At 39.3% G+C, this 21,016-nt stretch overlaps 1 protein-coding gene across 3 annotated transcripts in view; it reads left to right on the forward strand.

The window, feature by feature from the left end:
- Positions 1 to 10,571: 10,571 nt before the first annotated feature.
- Positions 10,572 to 21,016, forward strand: part of Cntn3 (contactin 3) — a 443,276-nt gene continuing 432,831 nt past the window's right edge. Inside the window, exon 1 of one of the 3 annotated variants that reach the window (XM_004651504.2) lies at positions 10,572 to 10,653. The gene's annotated coding sequence lies outside the window, so the exon portion shown is untranslated. The remainder of the gene's footprint in view (positions 10,654 to 21,016) is intronic. The other 2 variants (XM_045133940.1, XM_045133938.1) reach the window with 2 other exon arrangements.

The following is a 21,016-nucleotide window of genomic DNA, read 5'->3' on the forward strand; positions in this document are numbered from 1 at the left end:
CATGGGCCACACCTGTTGCAGCCAGAGTAGTAAATCTGTTGTCCTCCTCTCTCAGTCACCCACCTTCTTTTTTCCCCTGTGACTGAGCTGCTTACTGATTTCAGAGCTTGCTCTTTGCAAGCATCAACAAATCTGCATTCTTTGCTCACCTGTAGAATGGGAGTTACAGACATGTGTGGTCATATCTACCAGTTTACATGGGTTCTGGATACTAAAACAGGAAGTCTCAGGCCTTCATGTTTGTGAAGGAAGCATAGTTAACTATCTCTCCAGCCTGCGTTTTAATCACTGAAGTAATACTGCTCTAGTCCTTACCTTCTTTTTGTTGTGTGTGCTTTCCCTTTAAGAATCCTGACAATGTCAAAGCCAGAAATAGCTCCAAAGATATATTTTCTAGAGGTCACAATAGGGGCTGACTAATAAAATTTATTTCTGGAAATTCTCAGTCCAAAAGAAAATATTGAAGCTCTCTTTTGACAAGTGATATTTCTATTTATGTGACATACCAATGCTTAAATATATTTCTCATTTGAAGTATAAATGGACACTAAAACCTCAGTTGAGTTGCACTTAAAGTTACCTATTTGCAGAGATAGTTGTAGTGGGTAACAGCTTGGGTATCAGGCACATGGAAATCACATTTTAGGCCATAGTTGACAGTCATCTAGATCTGCTTGGAAGGGTTGTTCACACTCATGTAGCCCGACTCTTACCTCATTACCTGGAGCCACAGCACAGGTCCTTAGGTAGTCAGTCCTCCAGATGCTTGCTCTGAGGAGGGCTGTTTCATTGGCATTTTCATCACTAGGTCCTTCTTACATGCCCAAGCTGTGCTTATACTTGTTACCCTCGTGACGAACATAGGGCCTATAATCGTTTGAGGATGCTGAACAATCCCCCAATGACTCTTAACCTCACATATAAAATAGATTGAAATTGAACTCCATAATTAGTGATGAAATGGCAGAAGAAACTCTTCTCATATATAGAGGGACCATAATTTTGGACAAGATACTCAAGTAAAAGAAAATGAAGCATTTATTCTCATACTTTCTTTTCCATTTTAAAAGAATTTCAATTGTACAGAATCTACCCTGAAGCAACTGGGCATGGTTAGAAAAGAAAATGTTGGAGTGTAGTGGCTTAGACTGTATTTAATGGACCATGCTGGGAAGTGCATGAGCAAAAAAATAAGGTCTAATTTCTAAAACTATAAACACCTAAAGAAATGTGTCATCAATTGTGTAGGTTTTGAACTTTTCCACCTGCCTTAATGACAATAATAGGGAATGAAGAAGTGGTTGGAATAGAACCAATGTTTTTATTCTAGAATATTCAATGAAAGAGCCTATTAGTTTAGAAACAACTTTCAATAGAAAGGAGATATCACATATTAAAAATGACCTTTGTTATTGGAAGTAATTAGGAAGTACTGTATTAGGTGCCCATGGTTTCCAGAGTAAAGAAATTTAAACTGGGTAGCTTAAAACAATAGCAACTTATTCTCTCACAGCTACAAACAGCAAGTGTCCAGAATCAAGTTATAAGCAATGTTTGTTCTTTCTTCACAGCTCAGAGAATCCATTCATTGTCTCTCTTAGAGATTCCAGTGATTTGTAGAATTCCTTACAGTAGTACCTTATAGCTGTCCACTGCCAAACTCATTCTCAAGGTCACAGATCTGTGTCTACTTATTTCTGTGTTTGTACATAGTGCTTTCCTCCATTTGTATCTCCATGTGCAAAGCCATTTATTTTATGAGAACACCTGCCATTAGATTAGGACCTACTGTAACCCAGTGTGAGAACACCATAATTTAATTAGTTGCATCTGAAAAGACCATATTTCCAAATAAAGTTACAGAATATCTCCTGAGAGGACACAATAGAACACCATAGCAAATAATTCTCATATTCAGGTACACATTGGAACCCCATGGGCATTATAATGGATGACTTGGACTGAATAAAAAGAGATCTTGAGGCCATGGATCTTGAAACATTAAAGTCAGCAGAATGAGGTGAAGCTAGGACATTGGTATTTTTAGTGTTCCTCCTGGTGATTTGAATGTGCAGGAAAGTCTCCACACCACTAGACTAAAATATTCCAGTTAGCAGTTTCTCAACAAGATCCGTTAACATTATAAAATGTGTGCTTGGGATGGAGAGATGTTTAGGGTTAAGGCGCTGACTGCAAAGCCAAAGGACCCACGTTCAATTCCTTGGGATCCACATGAGCCAGGTGCACAGGGTGGCACATGCATCTGGAGATTGTTTGCAGTGGCTGGAGGCCCTGGCGTGCCCATTCTCTCTATCTGCCTCTTTCTCTCTCTCTCTCTCAAATAAAAATAAATAAATTTTTAAAAATTCTAAAAAAAAAAAATATGTGCTCAAAAGAGCAAAATCTCCTCTCATGTCAAAAGTTTGTGACCTAAATTCATATATGTAAGCCAAAAGAATGCTGGAAACTTAACAACTGCAGGTGTGTTTATGCATATCTTCTGTGCCTTGTGTAAGGTCCAGAGATGCCTATGAAAACTGTTATTATCAGCCATTTTCTATCAACTTCAACAACCAGCAAAGGACTAAATTTACTTTGCTGAGTTGAAGCTACACGTGAGGATTATTCCTTTCCCATGGAACTGCTCAGTTATTAGAAAATAGTGGAAAAACATCTTTATTTATATAGATCAAGAGATCATGGTAAGAAGTTCAAGATGACAGAAATGCCTTCTTGTGTTGTTTAATATCTGCGGTTACTCAAATGATGGTAGCATTAGCTTACTGAAGTAAATCGTTGCAATGGTAGTCAAAGCTTAAATAGAAACTAATCAACTTGTCTCATTTCATGGAAACAAATATATTCATTTTGATACAGATACTTGTTCATGTTGCCAAACTATTATTTGTCACACAACTTCAGGAATAGGATTTTGTGGATGTAAAGAGAAAACCAACTTTATATTGAGAGTGTTCTTTGCATCTTGGTCTTATATGCAGTATTGTCTTTGTAGTAGAATATTTAAGCTCAATTTTGTGTCACTACTGTGGAATAAATGTTTGTAGCCATCTAAAGATATTTATTCAAATCCTGCCACACAAAGTCATATTTGAAGGTAGACACTTTTTGTGGTGAGAAGCTCAGGGGGAGTCCTCTCATTTAAATCTTAAATGCCTGACAAAGCCTCAATGATATAAAAGCTTTGTCACTAACTTGATAATATTGGAAAGTTGTAGACCCATTAAGAGGTGGGGCCTACTTAGAGGTTTTAGTTCATTGTGGACATGACCCTGGGAGGGACTGTGGGGCTCTGGTCTCTTGAACTCTGTTATGTGTTGTGCCCATGATGAGAGACCTTTGCTCTACTATGTGACCCCTGAAATGCTTCTCCCCCAGGCCAAAAGCCACAGGGTCATGCAGAAACTGAAACCTCCTAAACTATAAACCAAAATCTATCTTCCCTCTGTGTAAGAGAATAATTCAAGGAGACATCTTCATGAATGCATGCCCCTTTTATAAGTGACCAGAGAGCTTGCTTCTTTTCTTTCTGGCTTCTGCTTTGTGAGAAATTAAGAGCACATCTGTGTACTAGATGGAAGGTCTTCAGTAGGCCCTGTTGTCCCTTCTTCCATCCTTCTCTGCTCATTCCCTGCCTCCTCTTTCAGTCCTTATCTTAGGATGTGGAGCGAATCCAAAGTTATACATTTGCTAGGAAAGTGCTCTGCCACTAAGCTGTGGCAGATTTTCATTCTTTACACCTCATCTAGCGTATTGTTAAGGCCATTATTTATCATCCTTATAAAGAAACAAAGTTTTATTCCTCAAAATAGGCTTAGAATGGCTTTCTCAAAGTTGTACTTTGTTAAAAAAAAATCTTTGTCTGAATCTATCAACTAAGATTTACTTAAGTGCATAAAAATTTGAAAGCTACATGTAGAGCAGAAACCCAGTCTTAATTGCCATATATTTAATGTCCATTATTATCACAATAACTATAAGAACATATTAAAATATAACTATAAAAAGAACATATAGATATTTATTTATTTCAACATGATAGGATTTAAAACAAAATCTTCATACTAAATTCAAAAAGTGTTGTCAGTCTTGCAGAGAAAATTTTGGGTAAATGGGTAACATAGAAACTTATGTACTTTCTATGCCATTTTGAAAAGGTATGTATTTTCAATGGGTAGAAATATTGCCTGAGTATAGTAAAAAAAAATTAGAATGAAAGGTTTTTCATATAGTATTCTTAAATCTGCTATATTTATTTTTATACGTAAGGAAAGGGTAAGAACTTTAAATTGCCTCATTTCTTCCTTAAGCTGAAACAACCTCATCCCTAATGAAGTACAATTGATAACTACATTAGCACACATCATCTGTACTAACTCTCTTAACCTTGTCATTCTGTGGCATTTTCAGTGTTCCATGAAATGTACTTTTTTTTTTTTTAAATTTTTATTTATTTATTTATTTGAGAGCAACAGACACAGAGAGAAAGACAGGTAGAGGGAGAGAGAGAGAATGGGCGCGCCAGGGCTTCCAGCCTCTGCAAACGAACTCCAGACGCGTGCGCCCCCTTGTGCATCTGGCTAACGTGGGACCTGGGGAACCGAGCCTCGAACCGGGGTCCTTAGGCTTCACAGGCAAGCGCTTAACCACTACGCCATCTCTCCAGCCCGAAATGTACTTTTAAAAAGTCAGATGAAATAAGCCAGAGTGTTCAAATCTAACAGAGAAGAGGCTTCAGGACCTGATCATTCCTACCTCGACTCTACTACCTGTGAGCTGTGGATGGTTCTGTAATATCCCTGTGACTTAGTTTCTTCATCTGCACAGGAAATTAAAATCCACTGCGATTTCACTCTGGACTAGTCATTGAAAATGTAGAAGCAATAATTTTCAATTATATGACATGTTCTTATGGGTAGTTGAGTAATCTTAATGTTATATCTAATTTTGGTCCAAATTTCTAATGTGTTGGGGGTGTCAGGTGGCTTACATGTTAATATGTAAGGTTTGGACTATAGCCATGCTCCCAGTGTTCACTCTGTGGACCCACATCCCTGGCATCACCCAGAAGCTAGGAGAAATGCAGGTAGACAGACCACAGAAAGAGCATTTTAATCAGGTCTTTGGGTTCTAAATACATTATGTTTTGGCAGTTGCTGCAATTGATTAACAAATTTCATTTGAAGTTGGGAGGGATGCACGGCACAAAGCAGAGAACAGCAGTCCCCTGGACAGCAGCAGCTTATACCATCTCGGGACAATGAGCTTCCATGTATATGATTTTACTCTGCATCATCTACACCCAGGTTACCATAAGGGTTTTTTCCTTGCACTGGTTATAAGGATTGCCAAGTGCAGTTAATAAACAGTTTATATAGTACCTGGTACACTGGAAGCTTATTTCATCATTGAACAAATATTTGTTATAACCTCATTATGTATATGCCATATTCATGCTGGGAGCTCTGGATGCATCAATAAACAGACCAAAATCCTTGCTTTCATGAAGCTTTCAGTCCAGCAAAGGAAACAGGTAAACAGTAAAACAATAAAACAGAAACCTGAACACACTCTTCTGTTATATATCAAGAGACTAACAGCAGTATTGTAGCAGAAAATTTAGCAAATTATATCATATAAAATAAAAAAAGTCATTATCTGGCCAGGCATGGTGGCACATGCCTTTAATCCCAGCACTTGGGAGGCAGAGGTAAGAGGATTGCAGTAAATTCAAGGCCACCCTGATACAACACAGTGAATTCCAGGTCAGCCTGAACTAGAATGAGACCCTACTTCAGGAAACCAAAAAAAGGTCTTTATCTGAATTTTCTACTAGTGTCCAGAGCTTTGTTCCAGGGATAGAGACAGACATAGTACTTCACTCAATTTTATATGAATTCATGTTTTCAGAATCTTCCTGTTTATCAGAAACATAGAGAATTTGTTTGAATAATCACATGCAGTGACTATTCATACATTTAAGGAAAAAGTTTCATGGAAAAGTTTTAATTGATGCTATTTTAATAACCTTGCTTCCTTACTCTAATTTGAATGCTGTAAAATTATTATTACTCATATGCCTGACTCTAAACAGACAATTGATCAATAAACCTCTCAAAGCCACTCAATCAGTAAAGACAATATGAAAGCCCTGCATATGCTACAACTTTATCTCAGCATCCATATAGGTGATAGAATGTTGAAACAATAATAAGCTTATGCTCACAGCCTATGTCTTCCCATCTATGGAAATGAAGAATTCATGTCATTTAGAGAAATAGTTATGTTTGAGTAGATTGGTCACATTCCAATATACACTTTTGTCTAAGAATTATCAACAGGTGGGACTTGTTGGTGTGGTTTGAATAGAATAGATGGACTCGAATATATTAAGTTGTTTGTTTGTAGTTTGCATTTGTAGCTACCTGGCTGGAGGCAGTATCACTGGGTGGATCTTAAGGTGTGGTGGTGGGTTTCAGGTTTCAATCTAAAGATATACAAAGTGTGTCTAGCAGGAGTTCCTGAAGTGTGCTGTGCTGTGTGACTTTTTAGGCTTTTAAGTTTGTGCTTCTCTCTCTATTTGGGCCTGTCAAAGCAGGCCAGCTTCTTCTGCCATTATGGAACTTCCCCTGGATCTGTAAGCTTCAGTAAATATTCCTTCCTCCATAACTGTGCCTGGTCTGGAAGTTCATCTCAGCAAACCTGAATCTGTCTGCTACACTTGTCAATATTTTTCTTCATTTCTTTCAGAGAGAAAGAGATGGGGTGGGGGAGAGAGAGAGATAGAGAGAACAAGCACATGGTTGATATGTGGTATCAGGGGCAAGAAATAGTTCCGATATTCTTACACAGATGAGACATCTTAACAAAGAGACGGTGATCTCAAACACATTAAAGTGCTTTGATATAAAAAGTACCATATACATAGTTAGGAAGTTATTATTCTTAGTTATAATGCCCTAAAAAAAGATTTGCCATCTAAATGGCTGCTGAAACGTAACTACAGAATTGCTTGTAATGTTAAATCAGTTGAGGCCAAATCCCATAAAAACTCAATCCAGCATTCACACTGAGAAGACCCGCATGTGCCTTTAATTTTTTTTTTTTTTAAATTTCCTGGGCTTCTGGCCCAGAAATTGAATGGAAATTTTATTTAAACCTGCTTCTGTGTATCAACTTTTGGTAAATATCAGGTTTTTAGTTGACTCACAGTATGCTTTACATTTTAGGCAAAAAGAAGAGTATAAAATGATTCTTTGTGAAGCTATCATCTATCCATCCATCCATCCATGTGTGTGTGTGTGTATGTGTGTGGGAGGGGTGTGCCTTTTGTCTGGTCTGATAAGGAAACAGGGGCTCATGCTTAATGCTCATCATTCCTCTTGCAAATTTTAGGATGCCCCACCTCCTACTGCTACAGCCATATGATTCACACTTCCATTACATCCCTTCCCAGTACTAATCAGCTTTCTCCAGTGTGAGCTGGAATGGGAAATAACTAATTTTTTGGAGAAGGCTTCAAGGATTTAGGGTGTAGATTTCTCTTTGTCTAATTTAAAGGAGATTCTCTTCTGTCTTTCTCCCTGTCATGTTGATGCCTCGAGTCAGCCACTGCCATGGATACAAATGTTCTTCCTTGTCCCACTAGACAGGGCATACACGTATGTATCCATGGGATAATGCACCATGAGGCATCAACTTGAAAATACTTAAAGAAGAGTCGGTCTGTGAAGAATGTGGCCATGGGAGTAATTGCACTTGCTAAGGTGAAAGGCATAAGTATAATTTGCATATAAAGTTCTCTTAGCTCTTATCAGAAAATACCAATTCTACCCAATAAAACATTTTATCACACTCATGGGGTTTGCCAACATGTTCCCAGATTGCAAGCAAAAAATATTTTACAGTAACCAATAACAACTTTACAGTAACCAATAACAACTGGGAAGGGCTGTAAACAAACTTTCTGGTACCTGTTCTACATTTTTCTTTTTTTTAAGTTTGTTTGTTTACTAAGTAGAGAGTCCTTAAGGAGCCCAAATTTACTGCAATTTAATTCTGATGGGAGAAAGCACGTTATTTTTATTTATAGCACTGTGCATCATCCCTGCCTCCCCCACCCATTTAAAATATAAATAACTCTAGCTTCTATTTCTTTTTTCTAATCCAGCCATTATTCTTATAGAGATGAGCAGTTTCCTGATAAAGTGGATACAGGGGGGAAAGTGGCTAATATGTTGGAAAGCTTCTTGACTGTAGTCGAGAAACTGCTGTGTGCTCGTGGGGTAACAGTATCATTATTAAAATACTTCAAGGGTGGTGAGGCCTACCTGCCCCACCTATTAAGATAATTCAATTATGCCAACAGAAGGGCTGGGGCCTGGCTTCTACCTTCATTGCAGAGATAGCAGAATCCTGCATCTGAGAGCCAGTTCCACACCCTTTTAGAGCGTATTAACTTTTCCCAGAAGTTCAAATACCTTTATGAATTGCAAGGGTATATTTATTTCTGGACAAAATGAACAGGAATGGTAAAAAATCTATCAAACAGTCATTCCCCAAGCTACCCCCCCTTCATATCTGATGTTCCTTGGCCACTGCCCTAGATGAGGAGACAGTGGGGGTTGGGAGAAGAGAGGAGTCAGGGCTGTAAACTTTTAAGTTTATTTTAATCAATATGGATACATGTTAATATAATGGGTAGACAAACAATGAAATTTAAAAACAATATCCAAGAACAGTAAAATTTTAAGTTGCACTACAAGGTCTATTGTTATTAGTAGCCTGGGAAATTAGGAATGGACACACATGCATATGTGAATGTGTGTATAGATAAACACTAGAACACTGTACAAACTTTTCCTACATGAACTTCTCTTTCCTTTTTTTAGGTAGGGCTTCACTCTAGCTCAGGCTGACCTGGAATTCACTATGAAGTCTCAGGGAGGACTCGAACTCACAGGGATCCTACTACCTCTGACTTCCGATTGCTGGGATTAAAGGCCTGCCACCAGGCCTGGTTTATTTATTTATTTTTTTTAAGTTGGCATTCAGAGATTTAGGTATTATTAATTCTGACATTTTCAGATACAACTTGATTTTTTTTTAAATTTTTTTGTTCATTGTATTTATTTATTTGTGAGCTACAGACAGAGAGAGAGAGTTGCAGAGAGAGAGAAAGAGAGAGGGGTCACATCAGGGCCTCTAGCCACTGTAAATGAACTCCAGACACGTGCGCCCCCTTGTGCATCTGGCTAACGTGGGTCCTAAGGAATGAGCCTCAAACAGGGGTCCTTAGGCTTCACTGGCAAGCGCTTAACCGCTAAGCCATCTCTCCAGCCCACAACTTGTTTTTTCTTTCTTTCGTTTTTCTTTTTTTCCTTGTATGCAAACTTCTTTTTGGACAGTATACATTTATTTTGTCTTTTTGATGTATCTTGCTGAGGTAATTCACAAATGGGAATCCTCCTGCCGGGATCTTTTAAGAACTGGGATTACAGTTATGGGCTAACACATGGAATTTAAAAGTTTCTGATGGAAATATATCCTGATGTTTCTAGATGCATTTCTCTCTGTCACTTCTATTCCATTACATTATATTCCATGACAGGTCTCCACTCTTTCTATTAGCCACACGCTCCTAGTGATGGACAGCTATGTTAGTTAATTAGACTTAAAACAAAGTTGTACCATCTGCACACTTGAAGCCCTGACCCCAGCTTGAGACAGGCTTGAGATTTCATCAGGCTTATGTTCATGTGGCAATTCTCCAACCCACCATTGTATGCACTTAAATAACGGTGACAGAAACTATTTCAGAGGGCCCTAGTAAAAAGTTAAGTGGAATTATTTATACTTAGAACAAATTCACTGAAACTTTGGGCAAATTATTTTCCTTATTGCTCAGTAATAGGGAATACTAATAAATTCAGGGGTTTGGGTTGCTCTAGGGACTGCACGTGATTTATCTAAACAGTACGGACCAGTACCTGGTGGATAGATGATAGAAAGACAGACGATTTAGAGAAATATGGATACACAAGGTAGATAGACACACGCATGCATAGACATATAGATAGATGATAGCTGCATGGATGATGGATAGATGCAGTGAGCTCATGATAAGTAGCTGCTTTAATGACAGAACCTGCAATTTTGCACACGTGTGTGAGCTCAGCTGCACTAGGCTTCCTCAGAGGTGGGATCCTTACTTTTAACCCTGTGCTACCCAGACACCAGCTGTGAGCATGAGGCCACCCAGCGGTGACTGGTTGACCGGCCTCCTATCGGGCCCGAGGAGACGCCGGACGTACGTGGGAGCTCGTGGACTGTGCAGAGCAGCGGCGGGCGGCGCGGGGGCCGCGGGGGCCGAGAGGCGCGGGCCCGGGTTGGCTGCGGGCGCTCCCGCCCCTCTCCCGCCCGCGCCCCTCCGCCCCGCCCCCGCCCTCCCTCCCTCCGCCCTCCTCCCCGCGCGGCGCTCGCGCAGCCCAGCCTCCGCTAGCGGCGCCCGGCGGGCAGCATCCCCAGCAGCCCGCGCCCAGCGCCGCGCAGCGCAGCAGCGCCTACTCGGACGCCGCGGACCGACGGACGGGGACGCGCAAGGCGGGTCCCCGGGCCGGTGGCGGAGGAGAGCAGGTAAGTCGAACTACTGGGCTCCGGGACTGGCTGAGCCGATTGCCTGGGCAACTTTATGCATGGGCTTCAAGGCTCCTCAGCCGCAAAGTTTGTTGCTGGGGATGTGCACCTGACCGGTCCAGGCTAAAGATGCTTCTTTCCCAGTGGGTTTTTCGCAGGGACAAGACTTTCTGTCCCTGAAACGAGGGCTGCTAATGGACCGGGATCGCCTTCTCCAGCGATGCCTGGGCACTGCCCTCTAGGTCCCTACGCCTGGTCCTTAGCTCAGCGGGTTTGGCCAGTGAAAAGTTGGTAAATAAAAGTTGTGAACCCTCAGAGATGTTGAGAAAGAATCCCAAATCAGGATGCAAGGGAGGTGAGCCAGCACGGTGCTTCGCTGACAGACGCCGGTTGGTACTCTGCCTCCCAGGTCTGAGGAAGCCAGAGTGCAGATAGATGTGTGCTGGAGCAGCCCTCAAGTTTGCCCCCGCGCTTCTGCAGCGGCGAACGGAATCCACTGTCGCCCTCATTTCTCAGGTTTTCTGTGATGGACTGTTAGTAGTTCAGGTGTTTTGAGTTTGGAAACAGCCAGCCAGCATCGGCTGCTGCCTTCTCCGAGGCTCCCTGAAAAAACTAGCTGAGCAGGGTGCCATAATTCCAAGGATAGAAAGCCAGAAAGTGCCAGCCCAGCTTGGCTAGCCAGAGTCACAGCGCCTGCAGTATTATTTATTTATTTATTTTTCTGGTTGCTTGAAATGAATGAAGGGCTTCTGGGTTCTGCTTGTGTCGAGTTTCACATGGCTCACCAATTATTATGTCTTCCCCGGATTGCGTTTCCTTATTGATTTTACCAGAAGATGCGAGATTTAATAACAAAAGGTGGCCCGATGTAGTGAGAAAAGCAAACATGCTTTTAGAGCCAAAGGGAGAGGAAGAGATCGCTCTGGGAAAAGGGTAGCCAGTTTCTAAACCCCAACCCAATATGTGGGGAAACAAAGCTACAGAAATAAAATAAATTAATTAATTAAAAAGACTGTAGGGCTATGTGATGTGCAGGAAAGAGGTCAGAAACCGCAGTTTACATAGTGAGGTCCATCCAAATTTTTTTTTTTTTTTAATAATGAAGCAAGATTAACTAAAACACATGCACGCGCGCGGACACACACACACACACACACACACACACACACGAAGCGTGTAATATGCTGTGGTTTGTGTCTGCCCCCACAGAAATGAATATCACACAGGCTGACAGAAATCCTGATCCCGTAAATAGATTAAGACTAGGTATTAATCAGAACAATGAGTCAGCCTACAGAGATTGAAAGGCACAGTGATTGTTTAGGAAAGAGCTATTATCTCTCAATAGCACTTCAATAGCAAGTGTTGCTTTGGCAGTGCTGGCTGTGTTTACTAACAGTTCCCTGACTTTGGCTGCAATAACCTGGCATCTTCATTGTTGGTTGTAACCTTTTGTGATTCGTGTTCCAAGGAAAGAACTTGTCTGCAGAGTAATATTCATGTGTGTTTGAGCAACATCTGACAGACGCCCAGTCTGTGCAAACCACTGCTGCCATGGGACAGGCTTATGGAAATATTCACAAGAGACATCTGATCAAGTTGAGTCTTGCTTAAAAAAAAAAATAAAAAATCTTCACATGCTAGTCATGAGTGGAGACAGGGTTGTTGAAAGTGCTTGACATCTATTGAGTCAACATGTAGTTTTGAAGATCCTGCATGGGATCAGTTCACCCCTCTCCCAGAAATGTTGCAAATTGCCCAACACTTTTATCAGACACATGGGAAATACAATGCAAGCCAGTGGTCTTCTCATCTAAAGGTGGGATAAAGGGGACTTGGAGCACTTCATTGATTTGCTGGGTAATAGATTCAGGCAGTAACCACCTCTGACAATAACATTCAGCTTGATGCACTCCTTACTGTCTTGGTGTTATTATTGTCAGCCCAAAGACATGAAGGTATTACAGTTATGTCTCTAGGAGAACTTTAACTTTTAAATATCCTTCAGGACACATCTGGATAGCTCAAGTGTTTCTTAAAATAGAAAAAAAAAAATAATGGGACCAAAGTGTCAAGCAATTTCAAGTACAGCAAAGATTAGCTGCAGACAACAAGCTGTAGCCTTTCGGATGCTGATTTGGCTTCAATTTCATTTCTGTCACAGTTTATATATGCCTAGTTATTATGAACTAATAGCCTCTTTGCTCTGCCAGCAAAATATGCTCCTTCTCATTCATTCAGGACACATCCTCTAGCTTTGTTTTTACTGCATAATCTAAGTGTCCTACTTGAAGTTCTCATTAACTTCTAATATGTTTTGTGCCGAAAGAGTATATAGATATAATTGCCCCTTTCAAACTGCCAGATCTGTATATCACTATATCATGGAACAGCCACACAACAGAGACACTATGCCTGGTTCAATGTTCTGTTTTCCAGTCACCATTTAGTATTCTGTTGGCAATAAAGTGATGTTAATTTTATGCAGTGGGAGATTCTGAGATGACAGGAGGGTTTAATGATCTTGGGCTTTGTCTAGGTTAGTCATCACCAATAGTATACTTTAAGCCATTTATCTTAGCCACTTACTTCCTCTCCTGGAAAAAGTGAATAACCGTAAGGTGCTTAACTATGGTTTTTATCATGCATATGTACATAGAAACATGATTTTAAGATGCACATATAATACATTGTTCTGTGCTGATGGACTTCTTAGGCTTGATAGTGGTACCTTGCATAACATCCATTTGTGTGTCTATCGGGAAAATATGGGAATTTAGATAGTTTAAGAATTTCTTTGTAATTAAGAATTGATGATTCACAGCTTCCAGAAAGATTTAGCTTACATAAAAATTTCTGAAAGGATCAAGTATCCTAAGTAGCTTTTGGTTTTTAGTGAGTGCCTCCAGCTCCCTGGTCTGTTAACCACATGAACAGATTTCTTTGGAAAATTTGTTCCAGTAGAAATGCACTCCCTGGTTGAAACTTGATATGCTAAGGTTCAATCCCTAGTACATTTTTATTTTCCTCCTTTTATGTACGTGTTATAAACAAGAAATAAGGGTTTGTAATAGAAGTGCCGACAGAACTTTATAGCATTTCAAACAGCTCTGCTACTTGGAATGTAAATATTTGTAGAATCTTTACTGTGCAAGAAGCTGCCTTGCAGAGTGAGAAAAAAAAAAAACACAAGTGATTTATTAAGTAGGATAAGATAATTCAGAAGGTATGCATATTCCTTATTACAGACATATTGGCATTTGAAGAAATAGATTGTCTGTGTTCCAACATTTCTACTGCACTGTCTTAGGTGCTATTATAACTCAGCTTATAAATTTTCTGTGTCTTAAAACAGGAGAACGATTGTGTCCCATTTGTTTTCTAAGTCACTTGACATTGATTACCTTTCAAATGTTAAGACAAGAGATCCATAACACAAAACTCACTAAGATTACTGAAAAATAAGCTGGATAATATATTATTTTTAATAGGTCAAAGAATTCTTGGGGCAATTATGGTACTTTATATACTCTTGTTAGGGAAAACTTGAATGGCTGATATTCCATGTGTTCTTTAATTCTAATTGTAACATACTTCTTAAATTTGCCTGCTTTCTTCCATCTCTATCCACATCATCCAAGTCACTTTCTCTCCTGGGATTATTGTTCTGGACTCCCTGACTCTATTCTTCCTTCATATCATTCTATACACAAACCACACACATACACACACACACACAATTGTGTGTGTGCATGCTTCTGTGTTAAATTACATATGAATTTTATACATACACACACACACACACACACACACACACACACACACACATATATATATATGAATTGGTGTCAAATTTGTACTCTTCTACACACCATACTTATGTGGATTTCTTTCATACCTAAAATTAAAACTATTGCATATCACATTTATATTACCTGAAAAAATTGTGATAGGATTGAAACACTGCCTATACTTTCACTATTCATACTGAGCTTTGGGAGTATGGACTTCATAGAGTGACTTTTAAAAGGTTCTACAGTTTGCCTCTTTCCTACCTTATAGATGATTCTTCCTTTTTTCTGGTAGCCCTCCTTATCTATTATCCCTAAATATGGATGTACACACGTGCACATGTGCACGTGCGTGCACGCACACGCGCGCGCGCACACACACACACACACAGAATGTTAACTGTTGCTTATCCCTTAGGTCACAGTTTAAATGCCATGTACTCATAGAGCCTCTTTGAGTACTTTGCTCCTCAATGTTAGGGCACCTGTCTAGGTTGTATGCTCCTTCTTTTCATAGCATTTCTATGGACATGTAACTGCCAACTTCTGTGACAGATTCTCTCTGAGCTCTCCTGGAAGGGCCACACTGAGTATATGTTAAGTTGGTTTTACTCAATATTTTAGTACACCTTCTGACACAGTTCCTGGATTGTATGAGCTTTGACAGACCTGTGAGATTTTGGAGTTCTGAATGGCAGCCTCTGTCCCAATCACCTGTGTGACAAAAGAGCCTTCCCAGATGACCAATATCCAGCAGAGTTTTGCCACTGACCATTATAGGATTTTTTGTCTCATTTTGTTGATCGTGTGTATATTTGCTACTTCAGACTCATTGTCATCATTTTTCTCTCAGGTTGGTCTCAGCATGGGAGATCCATTCTTTCCTTGACTCTCATTCTGGTCATCTTCTATTTTGTAGTGCCTCCAAGTCTCTTTTTGTCTAAATACTTCAGTACCTTTATGCTCTTGTACCAACAATCATTTGATTAAGAAGTGACCCTTCTCCATTCCTTATTTTGCTTGTCTGCCTGACCCATGGTGACATATGGAGCCATGAGCCCAATCACTTGGGTCATTGGACATCTTGTTAGTCAGGTGAAAAAACTGCTACTGACCTTCATAATAGGAGAGAAAAAGATGACATTAAAATAGAAGAGAGACTAGTTGGAATGAAGAAGGGATTTAGTGGACGAGGCACTTGAGTGGGGAAAGGAGGATACAGTGAGGGGATTATGATTATGGTATATTATTTCTGCATGCAGAGGTTATCAATAAACAGTTAAAAAATACTGCTGAAGCAACCAATCTTCCTGTGACTTTTTTTTGTGCTGAACCCAACCTTAAACTGAGCTTTCTAGCTTTGGGTGTGTCTTAAATTTCTTAAGAGTTTGATAGGATCCTTTTGGTTTCCTTTGACTCTGTTGCCCTCTCCTCTTGGTTGCCTCAGTTAACACCCCCTCTCCCACATTCCCTGCACTGTGCACTCTGCAGAAAAGCTTCTGGTATGGGTAAGGTGACATCCACCCATCCATTCTCCTAAGAGCCTCAAATGCTCTGCTAACTTGAGCCTTCTAATTGCAGCCATTTTTAGGGATGGAGAGAGAAAGAGAGAGATTATGGGAGTGCTAGGGTATTCATTCACTGCAGTCTAACTCCAGATGCATGTACCATCTGGCTTTACAAGGATGCTGGGGAATCAAACATGGACCTTCAGGCTTTGCAAGCAAGTACCTTTCACTACTAAAACATCTCTCCAATCCCCTCAGCCCTTTTTAAAATGTCTTTTTTAATAAAAACAGTAGTTTAGAATTTAATACTGTAAAGTTATTTAATATCTGCCTTTTCTAATACTCTGGAGTGGCACATACATATTAGCAATTTGGTAAACATTTGTGCAATAAAAGTTGAATATCTTTTATTTGCATGAAGCTCTGTTGTAAATATATCAGGGGTCCATATTCTAGCACATAAATAATCTCAGTGTATAAGAAAATTTTTCTTTCAGTTTTGAGGGGCTTAATAGTGAATTGACTACCAGTGAACCTTTTATTTTATTTTGTTTATTTATTTTTGAGGAGAAAGGGATAGAGAAAGAGTTGGGAAATGGGCACAGCAGGGCCTCTTACCACTGCAGATTAATTTCCTTTGCATGCATCACTTTGTGTATCTGACTTTATGTGGGTACTGGGGAACTGAATCTGGGTGTTAGGATTTGCAAGGAAGCATCTTTAAACTCCAGCCCCAAAACTGGTGACTCTTATTATGACCAGAATTTAGAAAATTCTGACAAACAGAATTTTTCTTTAAAGAAAATGAAATCCAAAGATTTTAAGTTCTAAGGACTGGTCATAATATAATTATCTGATTTTAGTAGAAGGAAATAATTGGGAATTCTCAAAATTTACTCTTGTATTTTAATAAAACATTGACATAGACAGTACTCAAGTAAATGACTGTGTCATTACAAATCAAAGCATGTCTTCCTAAAACTATGAATAACTTATTAGAAGTCACTGGAAATTCTGTGGGCATTAAGCAGCTTCACGTCACCTGTCCAAGAGAAATCCCCATTATGATGAAAATACTGTATTTTTCTCCCATTGTTTCCAACTCATTTTCCTTCTACCAAAATATGTTGGGGTTCTAAATTCAAACTCATGTAGGTCATTGGTCCTTATAGAAGTCAGTGAATCATTCCCAAGATGAGGCCTATATTTCATATTTTTTAACTTCAAAACAATTATAGAATCAGAATATTTTAGAAATAGTGCCAAGAGTTCTCTTTTTTTCAGCCAGTATTCCCATGGTGACATTGTGTGTATTTGTAAGGCAGTGTCAGAAGTAGGGGCTGGCAAGAGTGTGTTGCTCGTAGCTAGACTATGCCATTGTTCCATTTTCTCCATTTTAAAAGCCTGGTCTAACGAGGGCATGTATAGCCCCCTAGAGCTCCCTGTCATGTATACATCCTTGCATCTTGTATCTGTGAGGGTGATTTCAAAAGCAGATACTCTGGATAGCAGCATGCCCATGTTAGCATCTACTGAGAAATATTGTTGCAAATATCTTATAGGTTTGATAAATTGCATTTCTGTAGAGCTTTTCCATAGAGATATTCTTATCCTTAAAATCCATACATTCTTCTGTCTCAAAGCTGACTATATGTAAATTTTACTGTGGAAATGCAAATCCCAAGGGTATTATCAACCCAGACATGCCTTTGGGTGGTTGTTTGTGATCCTCAGTGTGGAAATCTGAATTGAAGTTCCCACAACATTTGAAAAGTTCTGCAGGTAGCAGACATATGATAGGGATGGGGCAGGATTGTAATGCCACCAAAGCAAGACTTCGTGAATGCTCCCTCATATGCCTTGATAGGATGCAGTGCCTTTCAGTTTCTTGCATGGAAATAGTCACTCTCTAAAATAACTCAGCACATTGCAGAAGATGGTAATGACACTTTTCAGGCAATTAAAATCAACCCGAACAATATAGCTACTGCTCTAATCTGAGGCATGTTATGCACTTGGTCTGGCCGCGTCCCTGAATGTAAAGCAGCCGGCAGATTCTTGCCACCGTCACTAATTCTGGTGAGTATTCTGGAGAGCTCCAGAATACAGATAAGGCATATTTGTACCAGCGTTAGGTGTGCATGGCAGGACCTCCCACATGTCTTCTTGTGCTTTATGCCTACAGAAGCTCTTTCACTTGTAGGCATTAGACAGTCGATGTCCTTTTCCTTTACCTGTCTTCATGAAGCTTTGTTAAGGCTTCTTTTTATAATTAAAAACAATCAGAAAGCTTTGTGAATAGCTGTATGGTTTTGAAACTTAAGCCTTATACACTGAAGGTTTACTTTGTCCTTCTATTAAATAAAGCATTTCTCTTAAAAACGTTTTTATTTTATTTTTGTTTATTTATTTGAGAGAAAGAGTGAGGCTGGAAGAGAAAGAGAATGGGCATGCCAGGTTTTGCAGCCACTGCAAACAAACTCCAGAAGCATGCACAACTTTTTGCATCTGGCTTACATGAGTCCTGGGGAATCTAACCTGGGTCCTTTGGCTTTCCAGGCAAGCGTCTTAACTACTCAACAATCTCTCCAGCCCAAATAAAGCATTTCTTATGTGCACTGTAAAGATAAGCATATTTACATTTAGGAATAATTTACTAGAGTAGTTCACCAATGTTAAACGGGATTGCCTCCATTCAGTTGCTTTGTAGTATTTAATGGCAATATTAGTTTCATTTTCTATTTTTTTCTATTTGTGTGTATATAGGTGTGTGTGTGTGTGGCATTCCTACATGTGTGAATTCAGGTTTTCATATGTGTGTGTGTGTGTGTGTGTGTGTGTGTGTGTGTGTGTGTGTGTGTAAGCCAAAGGTTGACTTTGGGTGGTTTCCTCTATTGTTCTCCACCACATTCTTTGAAAAAGGTTCTCTTGGTGAGCCTAGACTTGACATACTTGGCTCCAATATATAGCCAGTGAACTCCATGGATTACCTGTCTCTAAATCTCCAGTGCTGTGATTACAGGGGTACACTATGCCTGTCATTTTTCCATGCGCACTGGGGATCCAAACAGGTTCTCATGGTTATCTGGCAAGCACTTTATATATATACTTAGTCATCTCCCTCAACCAAAAGGACAAAATGGCTCTCAACGTGGTCTTTGCTCAACCAAGAAGTCAGCCATATAGTCTGTGAAGATGCTTACAAGTGAAGTCCATATTTCTACATGATGGAAAATTCTAGAATATAGGTCTTTTTACTTTTTAATTGAGTAGTGTTTTTATCATTGGTAAATACTTTTAATTATAATTTGCTTGGGAAATATCTTCCCTTCTTTTTGTACAAATTACTTCAGAAGTTGATACCCTGATTCTGGACTATGTATTCTTTCATTTCATTTTTTCTTTTACTTTTACTTGTTTATTTGAGAGAGAGACAGGAGAGAGAAAATGGATATTCCAGGTCCTTTAGCCACTGCAAACAAACTCCAGATGCATGCACCACCTTGTGCATCTGGCTTACATGGGTACTAAGAAATCAAACATAACTCTTTAGGCTTCAGGCAAATGCCTTAACCACTAAGGTATCTCTCCAGCCCTATTCTTTTGTTTTTATAATATGATTTTTTCTTTGTCATTTTATTGCTTACTGATCATTAAACTTTTTATGACCTTTCCTACCCCCTCACAAGTCTTTTCTCACATGTATGTGTCAGTACACACATATACAATGCACAAGATATAGGTTGGAATGGGTGTAAAATTAACTGCAGATCACAAAATTGGTAAGGTAAGAAGGAAAGACATTTTGAAAGTATTCAAGAAGAAAAGTTTCAAATAAAATACTAGACTGCATTAACATCCCTAACTTCCTCTGCTGCTTATTTCCCCCTCTTCACCTAACTCCTTCCATTCTTTCCTTTTTTCTCTAACTTCAGAGGCACATTTGAAATTGATTCTTTTGTACTGACCCCTAGTGTATAATTTATTTTAGTTGTTTATAATAGAAAATGTTCAGAGCAAAAATAAAGCCCACATTCGCTTGGTAGTAGATTGCAAAGATGAGGCAATAATCTCTTCTTTGACCCTTTGCATGTTGAATTCTCTTTTCCTACAGAAATGGAGTATCTCTACATCTCTGTTTTCCCTCTTACTCATGTGCATTCTCTCTCTTCATCTCAAGAGAGCAGACAGTCTCAGTTTGATGGTTCCATATGTGTGTGTGTGTGTGTGTGTGTGTGTGTGTGTGTGTGTGTTTGCACGTGTGCACGTGCATGTATATATTTATCCATTAAGAGATATTTAGGTTAATATCTTGGCTATTGTGAATTAATGCTCTAGAAAATATGGGAGTGTACATATCTCCTCGGCTAACTACCTGCTTCCTACCCCAACTTACCCTATAAATGGGCCTAGATACACCTATTTGAGACAGCCAACAGCTGAAACAGATAGACATGAAAATTAGACCATTCATACTAGAGAAGCTGTCAGGAGACTAGCATAGCATGACTAATGGAGAAAACCAGCCAAAAAACTGGTCATCTGAGCTCAGATCACACCCAGAAACATCAGAAAAATGAGTTATGTTTGTTGAAGCTATAAGTTTGGGGGAAGTTTAGGCAACAACAATACACATACACATACAAACATATTATTTAATCGTAAATTGTTTTAGTCAACTCATCTTGTATGTATTTTTTATGTACAGAATTATTCTGAAATACACAACCATTATAATGGCTAAATTAATTAGCATGCATTATGTTACACAGACTTATGTTTTCTGGTGAGACACTTGAGATCTAACATTAGCAATGTTCAAATATACTTTGAGTTTTTAGTGAAAGTCATTTTATTGTACAACAGAGCTTTTAAACTTACTTCTACTTAACTCAAATTCTGTGCTCTTTTGCCATAATCATCATCTTCATCTCCACTGTGTGTGTGCATATATATATATATATATATATATATATATATATATACACACACACACACACACACACACACACACAGCCACATTCTCTGTGTCCGTTCAACCGTGAATGGACATTCAGGTTAATT

This window comes from Jaculus jaculus, chromosome 14 (genome assembly GCF_020740685.1).
Source record: "Jaculus jaculus isolate mJacJac1 chromosome 14, mJacJac1.mat.Y.cur, whole genome shotgun sequence".
NCBI lineage: Eukaryota > Metazoa > Chordata > Mammalia > Rodentia > Dipodidae > Jaculus > Jaculus jaculus.